General features: G+C 43.8%; 1 protein-coding gene across 2 annotated transcripts in view; it reads right to left on the reverse strand.

Annotated features, from left to right (window-relative positions):
* The window catches only part of HEATR6 (HEAT repeat containing 6), a 130,617-nt gene that overhangs the window by 51,315 nt on the left and 60,504 nt on the right, over positions 1 to 18,798 (reverse strand). Inside the window, exon 22 of one of the 2 annotated variants that reach the window (XR_009537777.1) lies at positions 12,271 to 12,404. The exons of the other annotated variant lie outside the window; for it this stretch is intronic. The gene's annotated coding sequence lies outside the window, so the exon portion shown is untranslated. The remainder of the gene's footprint in view (positions 1 to 12,270; positions 12,405 to 18,798) is intronic. 2 annotated transcript variants of the gene reach the window in all.

An 18,798-nucleotide genomic window follows, 5' to 3' on the forward strand; every position in this document is an offset into this window, starting at 1 on the left:
CATGATGCCAACCAAACCACATTTGAAGGAGGTTTTTTCCTTTTTTTTTTTTTTTTGTTTTACATCTTTATTGGAGTATAATTGCTTTATGAAGGAGTTATTTTATCAGAAGAAAAGTGAGTGGATACTGAGTTGCATAAACAACATCTATCCAGTACAGTCCATCCCCTTTACCTACTCAATATCCACTCTCACCTATATCCCCATAAATATACCTTCAAAAATACCCACTCTCGGGCTTCCCTGGTGGCGCAGTGGTTGAGAGTCCGCCTGCCGATGCGGGGGACATGGGTTCGTGCCCCGGTCAGGGAAGATCCCACATGCCGCGGAGCGGCTGGGCCCGTGAGCCATGGCCGCTGACCCTGCGCGTCCGGAGCCTGTGCTCCGCAACGGGAGAGGCCACAACAGTGAGAGGCCCGCGTACCGCAAAAAAAAAAAAAAAAAAACCCACTCTACATAAACACGGGCAACCTCTTTTCCCAAAATGACAAGCTACAGTTTTACCCAGTCTGGTTCTCTGGAATAGAACCTCGTAAATGGAGCTCTTTTGGTCATATGTGGTCCATTGAGGCTAAATGGTAAATTTAACCACTGTTATGCACTCAGTAAACTGTAATGGAGAGAGACAGGGTAATTGCAGTTAAAAACTCTCATTTGGAAAAGAAAAGAACAGGAAACAACTCTCAATGGTCATCTGTCCATACATAGTACATGTCATATTCTGCCAGAAACTACATGGACGACCTGCTCCAGCAGCAAGTATATATCTTCCCCAGTTCTTCCCTCTGGAAGGCTCCCCTTCACCCTCTGTGGCTCCTGCTTGTCTCTTCCGTGAATTGTCCTTCATGGACCATATGACACGTACATCATGAAGGATGCCTCTTCTGGGGGCTGCACTGTTTTAGCAGCTCTCTTCCTGTGATGTGAGTTTGGGGGCCTGGAGATAACTCTCACAGACCACTGTAGGCCAGCTTTGAGGTTTCTTTGGCAAAATGATACCCTTAAAAAGTTAATAGTCCAAAAACTATAAGACAGTGATGAAAGAAATTGAAGATGACATAAACAGATGGAAAGATATACTGTGTTCTTGGATTAGAAGACTCAATATTGTTAAAATGACTGTACTACCCAAGGCAATCTATAGAGTCAATGCAATCCCTATCAAATTACCAATGGCATTTTTTACAGAACTAGAACAAAAAATTTTTAAATTTGTATGGAAACACAAAATACCCCCAATAGCCAAAGCAATCTTGAGAAAGAAGAATGGAGCTGGAGGAATCAGGCTCCCTGACTTCAGGCTATACTACAAAGCTACAGTCATCAAAACAGTATGGTCCTGGCACAAAAACAGACATATTGATCAACAGAACAGGATAGAAAGCCCAGAAATAAACCCACACACTTATGGTCAATTTATCTATGACAAAGGAGGCAAGAATATACAATGGAGACAAGACAGTCTTTTCAACAAGTGGTGCTGGGAACACTGGACAGCTACACTTAAAAGAATGAAATTAGAACATTCTCTAACACCATATACAAAAATAAACTCAAAATGGATTAAAGACCTAAATGTAAGACCAGATACCATAAAACTCCTAGAGGAAAACAGACAGAACACTCTTTGACATAAATCGCAGCAATATTTCCTAGAGTAATGGAAATAAAAACAAAAATAAAGAAATCAGACCTAATTAAACTTAAAAGCCTTTGCACAGCAAAGGAAACCATTAACAAAATGAAAAGACAACCTACAGAATGGAACAAAATATTTACAAATCATGTTACTAACAAGGGATTTTAACTTCCAAAATGTACAAATAGCTCATATAGCTCAATATCAAACAAACAAACAAACCCAACCCAATCAAAAAATGGGCAGAAGATTTAAATAGACATTTCTCCAAAGAAGACATACAGATGACCAACAGGCACATGAAAAGATGCTCAACATCGCTAATTATTACAGAAATGCAAATCAAAACTACAATGAGATATCACCTCACACCAGTCAGAATGGCCATCATCAAGTCTACAAATAATAAATGCTGGAGCGGGTGTGGAGAAAAGGGAACCCTCCTACACTGTTGGTGGGAATGTAAATTGGTGCAGCCACTATGGAGAACAGTATGAAGTTTCCTTAAAAAACCAAAAATAGAGTAAGCATATGATCCAGCAATCCCACTCCTAGGCATATATATCTGGAGAAAAACATAATTTGGAAAGATACATGCACCCTAATACTCACTGCAGCACTATTACAATAGCCAAGAATGGAAGCAACCTAAGTATCCATCAACAGATAAGTGGATAAAGAAGATGTGGTATATATACACAATGGAATATTACTCAGCCATAAAAAGAATGAAATAACGTCATTTGCAGCAACATGGATGGACCTAGAGATCAACATACTAAGTGAAGTAAACCAGGGAAAGACAAATATCATATGATATCATTACATGTGGAATCTAAAAAAATGATACAAATGAACTTACTTACAAAACAGAAAGAGACTCACAGACATAGAAAACAAACTTATGGTTACCAAAGGGAAAGGGGTGGGGGAGGGATAAATTAGGAGTTTGGGATTAACAGATACACACTACTATATATAAAATAGATAAACAACAAGGATCTACTGTATAGCACAGGGAACTATATTCAATATCTTGTAATGACCTAAAATGGAAAAGAATCTAAAAAAGAATATATATGTCTAACTGAATCACTTTTTTTGTACACCTGAAACTAACACAACATTGTAAATCAACTATATTTCAATAAAATTTTTTTAAAAAGTTAATGGGATTCCGATTTATTTGCTTTTGGCTAATGCCATGGATAGTAGCGACAGTTAGAGATATTCCCTCTTTTACTTGTGGGTGAATTAATCTGATCTTTCTTGGAAGATCTTGCTGAAGAGGTTCTCAGAGCACTCCAAATCTGAAATTTTCTTACAGTATTCTTAATGTTGAAGCCTCAGGAAGCACACAGTCTGAATCTCAAGGCTTAATAGGCAACGGGTTACATAGTAACCAGCTGTTTACTATGGACATAAAAAAGAATTACTAAATTCTCATATCAACTCTTTCCCTTTACCCAAATATCTCCCTGTAGCCTTGCAATATCCCACTTTTGGCATTAGATTCTGTATCAGTTAGAAATCTTTTTGTTGAAGCTCAAACCAACTTAAGCAGAAAAGAAATTTGAAGGAGACTGGGAATTATGGCTGGGAAACCTCAGCAGTGACCCCCTCGGAGGAGCTGCCCAGTCAGTGCCGGCCAAGGTGGAGATGGTGCTGCAGCCATTCCCTGCTTATTTGCTCTCTGCTGAAAATTCCAATCCCAGGGAAAAAACATCAGATCGGTCAAGCTTGGGTCACCTGCTCACCTCATAGCTAGGAGTAGGTAGGATCCACCAAACTACGCTTGGTGCAGAAGAGATGATTCCAATAAAGGAAACTAGGGTGATGTTAGGGAGGAGAAGTGATGCAGAGCAGTCCAAATCCAACAAGCTCCCCTTGTACCTAGCAACGTCAATCATATGGCACTGCAGCTGTTATTCCAATTCAGTCATAACAGTTGGATCAAAATGAGAACAAGTTGGACAGAGGCTTAGAGGAAATCAAATGGCAGTTAGGTGAATGTCAAGGAACATGACTGCTCCCAACCAACACTTATCCTTTGATGTCATCTTCAGGGACAAAATTCTACATTGGATCTGAGTTATTGTGGTAAGACTCAGGCTCTCAGGGGTTAAAATGTAACAAAAAAAATTTGCTTCGACTGATGTTTATTTGTTTATTTCAGATGTTTGTATCTAAGGGACAAATACAAATGTATTTAGCTGTCAGCATATAATTATGCTCTCAGAAGCTAGTGATTCACTCTCTTACTTATTCACTCATTTAACAAATCACTTAATAGATATTTACTGAGCAGTTTCTTATTCCTGGGCACTGTCTAGGAGCTAAGGAGATACAAACATGGATGATATAATCTCTGTCCTCAGAGGCTTAATATATGTGTGGTGATACAAGTAGTAGAAATACTTCAGTCTACTTGGAAGGCATGGTTCAATGTGAAGGCTCTTAAGTCAGACATGGAAAAGTGCAGCATTCGGTTTAAATTCCAGCCATGTGATCTTGGGCAAGTTACTTAAGCTCTCCAAACCTCAGTTTTCTCATCTCTATAATGGGGATAATAATAGTTCCTAGTTCAAAGGGTTGCTATTCTCTCATTGATTAATACATTCAATGCAATTCCAATCAGAATTCCAGCCAGCATTTTAAAATGGAAATTGATAAGCAGAGTGAGTCTGAAATATATATGGAATACAAAGAGCCAAGAATAGCTAAGACAATCTTGAAGAAGAACAGAGCAGGAAGGATCACACTACCATGTAACATGCCCGATTGTAAATCTACAGTAACTCAGACAGTGTGGTATTTTGGCTCAAGGATTGACAAATAGACTAATAGAATAGAATAGTCTAAAACCAGACCAACACATATAGGTCACTTAATTTATTAAGTTATGACAAAGATAATATTGCAGAGCAGTGGGGAGAGGATTTTATTTTTTAGTAACAATATTTGTTCTTTTGTTATCTTCATTCCTTCTTAAGGCTGAATAATATTCCATTGTGTGTATCACCACATTTTGTTTATCCATTCATCTGTTGATGGATACTGGGTTGTTTCCACCTTTTGGGTATTATGAATAATGCTGCTTTGAACTTCAGTGTACAAATATCTGTTCAAGTTCCAGCTTTCAATTCTTTTGAGTGTATACTCTGAAGTGGCCTTGCTGGATCATATGCTAATTTTATGTTTGATTTTTTGAGGAACTGCCATCCATTTTCCACAGTAGCTACACCATTTCACATTCCCATCAGCACTGCACAAGGTTTACAATTTCTCCATATCCTTGCCAACACTTATCTTCTAGCTTTGTTTGTATTTGTTTTTGATTATGGCCATCTTAATGGGTAGAGCCCATTTTTTTAAAATTTACTTTTTATACTGCTAAATGAGTGTCTCACTTTGGTTCATCATGGTCACTGGTCACTATTTATACTATGAAATTTAACAATTAACATTTAATGGGTGAGGACTTCCCTGGTGGCACAGTGGTTAGAATCCGCCTGCCAATGCAGGGGACACGGGTTCGATTCCTGGTCCAGGAAGATCCTACGTGCCACGGAGCAACTAAGCCCATGTGCCACAACTACTGAGCCTGAGCTCTAGAGCCCGTGAGCCACTACTACTGAGCCCGTGCACCACAACCACTGAAGCCCGCGTGCCTATAGCCCGGGCTCTGCAACAAGAGAAGCCACTGCAATGAGAAGCCCACGCACCGCAGCCAAGAGTAGCCCCTGCTCACTGCAACTAGAGAAAGCGAGCGCACAGCAACGAAGACCCAACACAGCCAAAATAAATAAATAAATAGTTACTGCTAATTAAAAAAAAAAATTAACAGGTGCATGTCATAGGCACTGAACTGAGTTCTTTAATTTATTATCTTATCTAATCCCTACAACAATTCTTTAGCAAAGTTTTAATTGATATATAACATATATAGAGGAAACTGAACAAATCATAAATGTACAGATTGGTGAATTTGTACAAAGTGAATACAGCTATGTAACCAGCACCTAGATCAAAAGCTAAAACGTTACCAGCATCCCAGGAATCCCCTCGGTGCCCTCTCCCAGTTTTATCCAGTCCCTTACTATCCACCCACCCCAACAGAAAGCAATGATAACTAATATATTTTGCCTGTTTTTGAATTTTTTATAAAGGGAATCATAGAATATAAAATCTTTGGTGTATTGCTTCTTTTACTAAGTATATGTTTAAGGGGTTCATTCATATTTCACACATAACAATAGTTCATTTATTCTCTGTTAACGTAAAACAATAAAACAGCTAGTTATTTTACCAGCAAAACAGGTTTATTCAAGAGCAGCAAAGAATTGCCATTTGGGACATGTAACTATGGCAAACCACATGCAAGTCCAATAAAGCAGAGGAAACTCTTTTATAGAGGAAAAGGGGGAAGCTGGGAGGGGTCTGTTATAAACAAAAAGTCCATTGGAGGAAACTGGGAGTTCAAAGTATAATGGCTTTTCATTGGCTGGGCTGTGACAATCTCTCACTGGCAGAGCTGTTGCCAGTCAAGGAGAAAATCTTTCCTTCTCCTGCTGGTGGTAGTAAATTAGTGTCAACTTCCTGCTGAAGATGCAAAATACACCCCTTCCTGTTGGGATCTGTATTGACGTGGAGAGGTATGTAGGTGAAGCCTCCCCTTCTGGCTTCCTGACTCCACTTTTGTGAGGTTTCCCTTTATTAATTTTCACATTTTATTGCTAAATAGTATTCCATTTTATGACTATGTCACAGTTTATTTATCCATTCTACTGTTGAGGGATATTTTGGTAGTTTCCCATTTTAGGCTATTACTAATAGTTCTGCTGTGAGCATTCTTTTGGTAAATATGTTTTGATGAACATCATCAAAAGGACATATATACACAATTCCCCTGGGTATTTACCCAGGAGTGAAATTGCTAAGTCAAAGGATATGCATGTGCTTAGCTTTAGTGGCTATTTACAAAGGGGTTGATAAGTATACATAACCACCACAGACTATGAGAGCCTGAGAAACTCCACACACTTGCCCACATTTGGTATCATTTCTCTTTTTCATTTTAGCCATTTTGGTAAGTGCTATGGTCTGAATGTTTGTGTCTCCCCAAAATTCATATGTTGAAACCTAATCCCCCAGTTTGATGGTGTTTAGAGGTGGGGCCGTTAGGAGGTGATTAGGTCATGGGGGCAGAGTGCTCATGAATGGGATTAGTGCCCTTATAAAAGAGGCCCCAGAGATATTCTTCTTCTCTTCCATCATGTGAGGTTAGAGCTGGAAAGCACAGTCTATGGACCAGAAAGTGGGTCCTCATCAGGTACCAAATCTGTGCCTACATTGTGGGACTTCCCAGCCTCCAGAACTGTGAGAAAAACACTTCTGTGGTTTATTAGCCACTCAGTCTATGGTATTTTGTTACCGCAGCCCGAACAGACTAAGACTGAACGCATAGTGGTATTGCATTATGTTTTAGTTTGCATTTCTTTGATGAATAGTGAAATTGAGCATTATTTTTGTTTATTGGCCACTTGGGTAACTTCTTTAGTGCAGTGCCTGTTCAAGCCTTTTGCCCATTTTTCTATTGAGTTGTCTTCCTTTTTTCTTATTAAATGTGAAAGTTCTTTGTACATTCTAAAGATGAGTCCTTTGTGTATTGTATATCGCAAATATCTTTTCTCACTTGCCTTTTCACTCTCTTAATGGTGTCTTTTAATGAATAGAAGTTTTAAATTTTAATCTAGTCCAGTTTATTGTTTTATTTTAATGGTTAGTACTTTTTGTGTCCTGTTTAAGAATCCTCCAAGGGACTTCCCTGGTGGTGCAGTGGTTAAGAATCCACCTGCCAAAGCAGGGGACATGGGTTAGAGCCCTGGTCCGGGAAGATCCCACATGCCGCAGAGCAACTAAGCCCGTGCGCCACAACTACTGAGCCTGCGCTCTAGAGCCCGTGAGCCACAACTACTGAGCACTCGTGCTACAGCTACTGAAGCCCGTGCACCTAGAACCCGTGCTCCACAACAAGAGAAGCCACCACAGTGAGAAGACCACGCACCGCAACAAAGAGTAGCCCCTGCTCACCGCAACTAGAGAAAGCCCACGCTCAGCAACGAAGACCCAACACAGACAAAAATAAAAATATAATTAAAAGAAAGAAAAGAATCCTCCAAGGCCATGAAGACAGTTTGTTTTATTCTAGAATATTTATCAGTTTTTCTTTTATATTTAGATTTATAAGCCACCTGAATAAGTTTTTCTGTATTGTATGAGGTAGGACTTAGAGATTCATTTTTTTCCCATATACATAGCCAACTGAAAATGAATTAGATTGCAAATGTGGCCTAGTCCAAACACTTAGCTCCTTTCTAAAATATTCCCACAGAATCCTAGTTAGAATCAACTAATTAATTAATCATTTTAAATTAATTTGATAAATCTTTTTTGCACATCTAGTATTTGCTAGTTTAGCTAGGTTTGTAAGGGAAGGCCTCTCAGAGCTGACATTTGAGGTCAGACCTGATTAATGAAATGATGCCAGCCATGAGCAGAGTTGGGGAGAAAATTCCAGGAAGAGGGAACAAGTCGTAGGTGGCTTGATATGTGCAAGGAACGACAAGAAGGCTGGTAGAGCGTATAATGCTCTACCAGAAGTATAATGCTCAAGAGGATGAGAAGCACAAGCTCACTCTTTCGAGTGTGAGATCAAAGGAAAGAAACAGACTGCAATCATCACGAGACAGTGGAGCAATGCCTAAAAGTTCTGAGGGAAAGAGTAAGGGCGCGGGCTTCCCTGGCGGCGCAGTGGTTGAGAATCCGCCTGCCAGTGCAGGGGACACGGGTTTGAGCCCTGGTATGGAAGGATTCCACATGCCGCGGAGCAACTGGGCCCTTGAGCCACAACTACTGAGCCTGCGCGTCTGGAGCCTGTGCTCCGCAACAAGAGAGGCCGCGACAGTGAGAGTCCCGCGCACCGCGATGAAGAGTGGCCCCTGCTCGCAGCAACTGGAGAAAGCCCTCGCACAGCAACGAAGACCCAACACAGCCAAAAATAAACAAATAAATAAATAAAATTTTTAAAAAAACAAAAAAAGAGTGAGGGCACAATAAAGACATTTCAAACTCACAAGAACTCAGAAATTTTACCTATAAAACAAGTTTTCTTAGGATTTGTACACAGAGGTCTACTCCAACAAGGTGAGGACAAGAAGAGGACGACAGGAGCCGACCCAGGAAGACCATGGAGGGACACCCCACCGTGAGAGCAGGGCGACTTCCCTGGAGAACACTCTGCAGACCCCAGCAGCTTTGAAAAAGGTTTGTGAGTATTTGTAGCTTCTGCCTGTGCCCCTTCCAATCTGTGATCCACAATGTTGCCCAAGTAAACTTGGTACAGTTCTAGATTCCCTCCCCACCTCAGTATAAAACCCTCCAATGGTTTCCCATAAGTTTCAGAATAAAATCCAACTTCCGGTGTGATAGGAAAGTCCCTTTGTTATCGACCCCTGCCCATCACTCACCAAGCTGGATGGCTGCTCATACCCTCTGCTCCAATCATTGACTGTTTACAGACTTCTTACAGCTACCAATATTTGCCACTTTGGAGCCTTTGTATCTGCTGCTCTCTCTCTGCAAGGAAACCCTTCTTCCCCTCCTTTCCCTGGTAGATTCGTCCTTGTTTCTCAAACCTCATTATCTTGGGGGGAACTTCCTTGACCACCTTGTGTTCCCCTCCTCCCACCACTGGTTTAAGTCCCCTCGGTTTTACCCCAGGGTTTCTCTGTGTTACTCACCTGTGGTACAAATCTGTGTCTATTTAATTTTTTGTTTATTTACTGTTCTCCTCACTATAGTCTCCTTGAGAGTAGGAGATTATTTTAATCATTGCATTTTCATCATTGTTGAAGTTTCTGTAATGGCTTCCCTGTAGTCAGCTTGCTTCTGTTAAAATTTCTGCTGCATCACTTGCTATGTTTTCTTGGGAACTCGAGTCTCAGTTTCCTCACTTGCCAAGCGATATGGCATTTTTATTTGCAGCACCTGGCACACAGAAGGTGCTCAGTAAGGTGTGTGGAATTAATCCAGGAAGATGGGCAGAGTTCCGGGGTCAGAGGAGCCTCTCAGCAGGGGAGTAAGGGTGACTCACTCCAGTCAATCTTGACTCCTCCTTTCCCCTCCCCGGAGGAGTGCTCAGCTTCCTCTCCAGGACGCTTATGCCCTGAGGGTTGTGAGGAAAATCTGAAAAATGCAGGCTCTTTTCCTGTTCACCCTTATCCATGTGTTGACCTAAGGAATTCAGGATATCTCCCATACATGTCACTGTCTGACCATTCCCATGAGGCTGTTTAAATATGGTGTTACTTTAGGACCCAAATTTCACTAGATGTGGATGTCTTAATGAGGGGCTGCTGGGAGGAAGCAAAGGGATCATGTACCCATTCTGCAGATGGAAAACCTCATGATCTTCTCCAAACTTCTCAGAGCCCATGAGCTCACATAAGTTGTCAGGAATCTACCAAGAAGAGGTCCCTGGCCCCCGGGGGTCCCCTCTCCTCCAGTTAAATGAATATTCTCTTTTTGTTCTTATGGTGGAGGCAACATCTCCATGGGACTGCTCTACTTTGAATGAGTTTCTAGAAACAAGAGAGAGTTGACCGTTCTCAATGTTTCACAAGATCTGGAGCAGAGTCAAGAATGGATTGTGAACTGGTACATGAAGGGTCATAGCAGCATTATTCACAATAGCCCCAAAGTGGAAACAACCCGAATGCCCATCAATGGATGAATGGATAAATAAAATAAAAGCAGAAAAAGGAATGAAGTACTAACACATGCTACAACATGGAGGAACCTTGAGGACACTATGCTAAGTGAAAGAAACCAACACAAAAGACCACACATTATATGACTCCCCTTATATGAAATGTCCAGAGCAGGTCAATTTGTAGAGACAGAAAGTAGATTAATGGTTGCTTAGGGCTGGGGGTGGGAAGTGGGAGCAGTGGTGAGAGACTGCTAATGGGTAGGGGGTTTCTTTCTGGGGTGATGAGAATATTCTAATAGTGATTGTGATGATGGTTATACAACTTTGTGAATATATTAAAAACCATTGAATTGTATACTTTAAATATGTGAATTGTATCTCAATAAAGCTGTTCAAAGGAAACAGATCTAGGGAAGTGTTGGGGGGGGTGATGGGAAAAAAAGGATGGCTTATGTCACCTATATACTCTCCCATGTATCTACTCCTGCAAGCAATCATCTTGCAAGGGAAGAAACTAGATCCTAAGAGTGGGTTTGAGACAGATTTCTGACCATCAGCTCTTCCTCTCCCCCTCAGCAGAGAACAGTCAGATATCAGAGTGGGCTGTAGCTGGGTAGCCTTTAAGGTTCACTTTTGCAAACTCTAACTTCTCCATTTCCTTCCTTCTTTCTTCTTTGCAGGGACCCAATTGCTGTGCAGGGAGACCGGGTGGACCACAGCTTGGATTACACAACTGGGACAACCAGTCTGTCTGGAAAGTGCATTGAGTGCAACAGTGATTCAGGGGACTTCAAGTGCATGTGTATTCAAGGTTGCCCTTCAGCTTTTCTCTATGCAGGATGCTATAAAGATGGTCCCTGCCTGTAGAAAGCTTGTGGTCAAGCAGGGAGATTGGCCAATTTGTGTCAAGAAAGAACTCAGAATGCAGGTAAAGTGCCTGCTTTCTTCTCGATGAGGCATCAAACTTGAGGCTGGCCAAGGGAGGTCTGCTATGGGCACTAAACTTTTCATGTTTGCCGCCAAATTGTTCAACGTGTAAAACTTGCTTTTCTTACAAATGACAAACACCATTCTCTGTCAAATTGAACACTGAGATTGTGTGCCTCAAAGTAATGTAGGTCCAACTTAATTTAAAAGCTAGGAGGCATAGGGTAAGGCTGCATTCAAGCCAAAGAAAGCAACGGACTTTGCTGGAGTATTCCAGAAGTTTGCCTTGATTACATGAGAGGTGTGACAGGGCAGGAACAGCTGGATGCATACAATGACATGGGGCAAATCAGGGAGCTGAGGGTTAACCATTAGGGCTTTGGACCCTGAAGAGAGTGTCACACTATAGGTGTTGAGATTGTGTTGTAATAATTGCTGGCTTGTTTCATGTTGCTTTGAATCTCTTGATCCCTTCAGGTATGCCACCAAAAATTCTAGTATCTGACAAAGCTGAGAGCCACAAATTATCTACTTACTCCCTGAAGTCCCTTCTGATTAAGATGGCCAGGTAAAATACAGGCAATCCAGTTAAATTTCAATTTCAGAGAAACAATGAATAATTTTTTAGTGTAAGTGTGTCCCATGCAATATTTGTTTACCTGAAATTCAAGTTTAACTGGGAGTCTTCTATTTTTATTTGCTAAATCTGGCAACCTTACCTCTGATTCCCTTCTGGTCACTGCAAAAATGATAAATGCAGCCCTGCTTCCAGGCTAATATTTTGTAATGTGCACCATCTAGTGGTTACATGAACAAAGAGGAAACCAAGAACCGTCCCCAAGAAACAACTTGAAAGCAGCAATCCAGAAAGCTGAAAAGAAACAACTAGGCTTTAATTTTAAAAATTCTTAAAAAAATTTTTTTGACTTACTTCTTTGGATGTGGTGTCTGTGATCAGGTCAACAGCTTAGAGTAACCAGTGAATATCTGAAATCCCTGGTAGATCAGCCAGTGTTTAAACAGCAACCCTCACTGGGCTGAGGCCTTGGGCTCCTCCATTAACACCTAAAGGCAAATACACAGCCTTGTCCTTGATCTGTTGTGGTTCCCAGCGTTCCTGGTGATGCTTCACAATAAGCGTGTGGCATCCAGCCATATCCATCAAGTACAATAAATGTCAGGCTGGTGCAATTTTATTAAACCCAACCAGGCCTGTACGGAGACTTGAGGAAGCAAGTATTTCCTGTTTACTATTTTACCAAGAGGGTATAGGGTAGGTGCCAAAGGGAATTGGCCCCATCCAATGGGCCTCTGGCTGCACATTGCAATCACCTGGGGTGTTTTTAAAAGCACCAATGCCTGTCCTTTCCCCCTTCCTCCTCTTTCTCTCCCTCCCCCTCCCTCCCCCTCCCTCCCCCTCCCTCCCCCTCCCCTTTCTCCTTCTCTTTTTCTCCTGTTTAAATCATGTGAGTTTATACAACCACATGGTATTACTTTAAAGGAGTGCAATAGGCAATGCTGAAGACAATAAGAGATGGTCACTGAAATCAGATTTCACCTTAAAACTTGAGATATTTTATGGACGAAACCTCTCATCCTCAGCATATCCACTGAGGCTGTGTTTGTGTTTTTGTTTTACAGGCAAGGCTAAAAGAGGAGGAGCAGAGGAGCTTCCCTGTCTCCAATTCAGTGTCTGTGGTTCTGTAATTTCATCATAAATACTCACTATGAAACGGTATAGAAACTCCATTGGCAGTTTAGCCCAGGAGAAAATTCCAGAGCTCAGTCTGTTCTTTGAATAGGTTTTAGAATAAACTGGAAGGTGAGAGGGAGTTTGGGGATGGAAATTTTTCAAATACCCTCCACATTGACAAGGTGTCTCTATATAACATAATTGTATAAACAATGAAAAATAATACCTGCAATTTGTTGAGGGACTTTTATTGACCAGGATGCTTTGCACACACTATCCTTTTTAACTCTCAGAGCAACCCAAGGTGGCTGGGGACTATATCGCCATATTACACACGAGCAAACTGAGCTCCGGATTTGTACTAGGTTGGCCAAAAAGTTCACTCGGGTTTTTCCTAAGAGGACACAGCTGGTGAGCGGCACGGCTGTTTTTCACACCCAGCTTTGTCTGACTGTAAATCCTGTGCTCCTCCGGCTCTGATATTCTGCCAAGACTACAGTGCATAGTTCTGCAGATTTCCTTCCCCGCTGGTCGGGCTTGTGACGGAGAGCGGTCTGCCAAGTCACTCACATGTCAATGACACTCCACTGCCAGGCTCAGCCGCCCAGTATTAAGGCACTTGAAACCAGACTTTCAAAGATATTCACTTCCTTCTGGCTGGCTCAAGAAAGTCAAAAGGCAGTTTTCATTTTTTGTGGCACTTACCTTTGGGTAGCTGAGTCACGTTGGGGGTCTTATGGGGGCTTTGGTGATGATATTAAAGGCTATCTCTAAGGATCTATGAAGCCCTCCTTGGAAGGAGGAACAGGAAAACAACCATTTGTGAAAGGTAGAGTGGAGATATACCGACCCAGAAACCATGTTTCAGAATCAATCCATTCCTCGTGTTTCAAGGCCCCCCATGCTGAAATGTCACCTCCTCTGGGAAGCCTTTGGGGACCTGCCTCTGCCCCAGGCTCATGAACTGCTCCCTCTACTGCCATTGGCACTGGCCTCTGTTCTCCTTCTCAGAAGCAGAGTGTGTGCATATACACCTCTTTCTCTAAACTGTGAGCTCCTTGAGCAGAGCAGAGCTGGTCTAGACCGGATCAGGCTTCTGCAAGTCTGTGGTATCCAGAGGAAGGGGTCCCAGGGAGAAGGAGTAGGCAGTGGGCTGGAAGGAGGCGCCTTTGTCAGACTTCGCTTGGTGAGTCAGGGTCACATGGATTAGTCACAGGGGAGGGCTTTGAAAATCTTTATGGTGTCCTGGGACGGTCAACCTTGTCCACGTCACAGCCTGTGGATTTTCTGAGCACCTTTAGCGTCTCCTCTGTGACCTTGTAACCGTTGTAGGACTTCACACACTCAATCTTTCATTCAGTAAGTACTTCTTGAGAGCCTGTTAGGGGCCAGGCACTGTGCTGGGTGCTGGGATCAGTAGTAAACAAAACTATCACAGCTCCTGTCCCGTGCAGCTTATAGACAAGGGGAAACGCTTACATTTGCCTGGACCGAAACAGTCTCCCCCAGCACACCGGGAGCTCCTTGAAGGAAGAGACTAAGTTGTATTGACTTTTTAACATTTTCATTTTATGTTTTAGTTTATTATGTAATTCACACCATAAAATTCACCCTTTTAAAGGGGACAGTTCAGTGGTTTTAGTATATTCACAAGGTTGTGCAGCCATCGCCACCATCTAATCGCAGATCATTTTCATCAGTCCCGCGATAAACTCCTTGCCCATTAGCAGTCATTTGCCACCTCCCCTGCCCCCAATCCCTGGAAACCACTAATCTACTTTCTGTCCTGTGGTTTTGCCTTTTCTAGACATTTCACATAAATGGGATCATGCAGTAATGTGGCCTTCTGTGTCTGGCTTTTTTCACTCAGTGTGATATTTCCAAGGTGTATCCACAGTGTAGCAATGATCAGGGCTCCATTCGTTTTTATGGCCAATAATACTCCACTCTGAATGTACCACCTTCTGTTTGTGCAGTCATTGGTGGCTGGATGGTTACAGTTACTTTTGTAGTTTGTACCTTGATGTCTTCCTCCTCTGTGTCACCTTGTCTTCTTGCTCTGTCTCTCCTCTGTCCATCCCTCCCTCCCTGTTCCTGCTTTCCTCTCTCAGATGCTTGTTATTCCACACCTACCACGTTATGGGCACTGTGATTAAACATCTCATAAATGTTCCAGTCTGAGGTAAATCAAAAGGCACTATTTAAAAATTTTTAAATAAATGCCTTATTTTAAAAGTTTTAGATGTATAGAAAAGTTGCTGAGATAGTAGAGAATTCCCATACGTCCATCCCCCAGTTTCCCCCATTGTTAACATCTTACCTACTGTGGTACATTTGTTCCAACTAAGGAGCCAGCACTGTTACCTTCCTATTAACTCAACTCTACACTTTATTCAGATTTCACTACTTTTTCCCTAACGTCCTTTTCCTGTCCCAGGATCCCATCCAGGACACTTCATTGCATTCAATTATCGTTGTCTCCTTAGGCCCCTCCGACCTGTGATGGTGTCTCAGGCTTCCCCTGTTTCTGATGACCTTGACGGTTTGGAGGACTGGTCAGGTTCTTGATAGAATGGCCCTAAGTTGGGGTTTGTCTGATGTTTTTCTCATGGTTAGACGGGGATTATGGGTTTTCTGGGGATGACCACTGAGGTGAATAAAGCCATCATTTTTAAATTGCTGAAAAGCCCTGGAACTAAGAAGTGAGACCAGATTTTTCAGGATTATTCAGAAAAACCAGGGAAACTTTACTTTGGAGACCTTCAAATGGTACAAGTGCTGTATGGAAGGATTCCCTGGTCTTTTCTCCAAAGAGAGTGGTATGCTGCCTATCCTCACGGTGGTGAAGAAATGAGCCTTCATCTGACAAACACACACAGCTTGACATGTGTTCTTTCTCTCCTGTTGGCTCTAAAGTGGGACCTTTGGTGAGTCAAGCCCTCTCTCTTGGTGTCTGTAGGATTAGCAAGTTGCGACTGATGATCTCCAGGGCCTCTTCCCACTGTGACGGTTTATACTCTAAGAGATGACCCGTAAGTTCCCTGAACATCCGTCAAATCCCTAAGTTTGGCTCCCCATTCTTCCATATCAGTCCCAGCCTGTTGTATTCGGGTGGCATTTGTCTCCAGAGGATATACCCACCCCAACCCCATTTTAAAAACCTTCCTTGCAGACAAACATACTGGACAAACCAACCCCAGCCCTTTGCTGTGCGGATCTCCACTTTGAGGGGCTGGGGGAGCGTTCCAGAGCAGCAGTGCCCAGAGTGGGACCCTGGCCTCCCGGTTCCCCTGCTGACACAGCACAAGGCCCAGAGTGAGGAGGGTCACAGGCAGAGCTACACACCGCACGACGCTGGACACTCTTCACCCCAAGGGGCTGTTTTGGTTCAGCAGCTCCTGTGGCTCGAGTAAGTTAATCACTGATGCCGAGAGATTAATTTGTAACTGGACAGCAGACAAGATAGTTCAGGCTCCGGTGGGGCGGCACTGAACTGTGGCATGGGCATTTCTCAGAAGACGCCTGCTCCACAGCTTGGCGCGGACGCTGAGAACTTCAGATCCACACCGGTTCCTACGGGCCACCTCCCTTTCCCTCCAAAGTGGGGGGAAATGTGCCCAGGACTCTCCCTTCCTCTCTGCAGCATATTCGCGGGTCTTAGAAAACCTGTCCAGGCAACAGCCAGCCTCAGTAGAAAAGTCCAGTTTAAAAAGTCCACTTAAGGGGGAGCACGTGCCTGCCAGCCCAGCCGAGGCCCGTGGACCAAACCGTGCAGGAGGGGAGAAGAGGACGGAACGAGTGAGGAGAGAGGAGGCAGTGGAAAGATGTGGAAGGATGGATGGGAGCCCAGGGTGGGGGCGAGAGATGGTTCCTACAGCCTGAAGCCCCCGGCTCGTGGACTGCGGCCACTCCAGGAAAGGCAGGTCATTGAGGGTCTGCCCTCCCATCCCATGTGCATCCCCTCCATCATTTCCAGTCTTAGCCCACCACCCCCATTCTGGGTCCAGGAGAGACAGGTGAATCATGATGTGCAGGTCCCCCTGCGGCCTGACCCTCATGCTCCAGTCATCACTTCTTTATCAAGTAAGATGACCCTTTGTTGCCATACTGGACACCCATGGCCATAGCTGTAGGCTGCAGATGCCGCCATTTTGTCAGCTTCAGCAATCTCTTATTTCTAGCCAGGACAACTTGGAGTTCTTAAGTCAAGCCTATTTATCAAGGAAGGCCCTGGCAATACCTCCTTCATGGCACTGAGCTCAGAAGGCTATTCTATAAGGCCACAGTCTCCATAGAGAAAGAAGATAAGAAAAGAAGGTAAATGGAACCAAAAATAGGAATGGGGCCTGCATTAAAAGAGGGTGCAGGGCTTCCCTGGTGGTGCAGTGGTTGAGAGTCTTCCAGCATTTGAGAATGCTGGAAATGGGAGTCTTTCCCAGGACTTCTTTCCCAGCAGGCCAGGACCCTGTTCGTGCCCCGGTCCGGGAAGATCCCACATGCCGCGGAGCAGCTGGGCCCGTGAGCCATGGCCGCTGAGCCTGCGCGTCCGGAGCCTGTGCTGCGCAACGGGAGAGGCCACAGCAGTGAGAGGCCACAGCAGTGAGAGGCCCGCGTACCGCAAAAAAAAAAAAAAAAGGTGCAGAAGAACTTCTCTGTGGGTTGCTGAAATGTGGGCTCCCCACCCAGAAGTTTCTGGGAGCCCAGTTAAGTAGTGGGTGATTTGTGCTTGGTTTTCTACCAGCAGCCAAACTCTTGTCATTTTGGTTCAATCCCACTGCCCTTACCCATGAGCGTGCCTCACGCGGTCTCCGGTCTCTGTTTTTGTTCATGCTGTTCCTTTGACCCAGAAGCCTTTCTCTCCTTTCTCCATGTCACTCACTTTGATCAAGACCTGGCTGAGGTGTCATTTCCACCAGAAAACCTTCCGTGAGCCTTCAGGTGGGCCCTCGGCTCCTGCGCTTTGGTATCTTCGGTTCCTTACACCTATTGGCAACAACACCTGTGGATTCTCAACCCTAACAGGCAGCTTGGCATCACCTGGGGCACCTTGTTAAACATACAAATCCTAGATGCCCAAGTCTCTTGGGGTGAACTTGTAAAGCTGTATTTTTATTGGTCTTCATGTGTGTTTTGGATGCCAGGCCAGGGTTGGGTGTATCTTCTCTAGTCTCTGTCCCCTAGGCCTGGGCACAGGGCTTAGGTCATGGAGACTGCATGTCTCTGAGCCCAAACAGGAAGGGCTGCAAAAGTGCAAGACCCCTGCCCTTTCATTCACACAATTTCCATCCTTTTTCTGTTCCTGCTTTGTGCCCCGGACGCTGCGCTGGCGATCCAAGAGCAAAGCCCAACACAGTCTGCCTCGTACAGCTGACGGTCTGGCCGGGGAGACAGAGGTGAATCAAACTACTTACACACATCTTATTGCAAAGTGCCACATGAACCTTATAGAGGAAAAACAAAGCTGTTCTGAGAACTTACACCAGGGACTCTGGCATCAGCTGGGAGGTCAGGGAAGCCTGGGCTGAGCCCTAAATGAGGGTTAGTGGAGGACAGGGGTAGTGGGGAGCAGTCTCACTGGGTTCTTTCAAGTGCTCTTTTGGAAGCCGACTGCGAGGCATTGGGGGTCCATGCCCCTCCAGACACTAAGATGGTCTCCAGAAGGAGCTTCTCCTCACACCCACCCCAGGACCCCACCTTCACTTCTGCTTTTCTGCAGTCTCCTCTTGCCATGAGCCTCTGGAAGATGATGTATTCTAAGCAGAGGAA

The sequence above is a fragment of the Lagenorhynchus albirostris genome, chromosome 20 (assembly GCF_949774975.1).
Source record: "Lagenorhynchus albirostris chromosome 20, mLagAlb1.1, whole genome shotgun sequence".
Lineage (NCBI taxonomy): Eukaryota > Metazoa > Chordata > Mammalia > Artiodactyla > Delphinidae > Lagenorhynchus > Lagenorhynchus albirostris.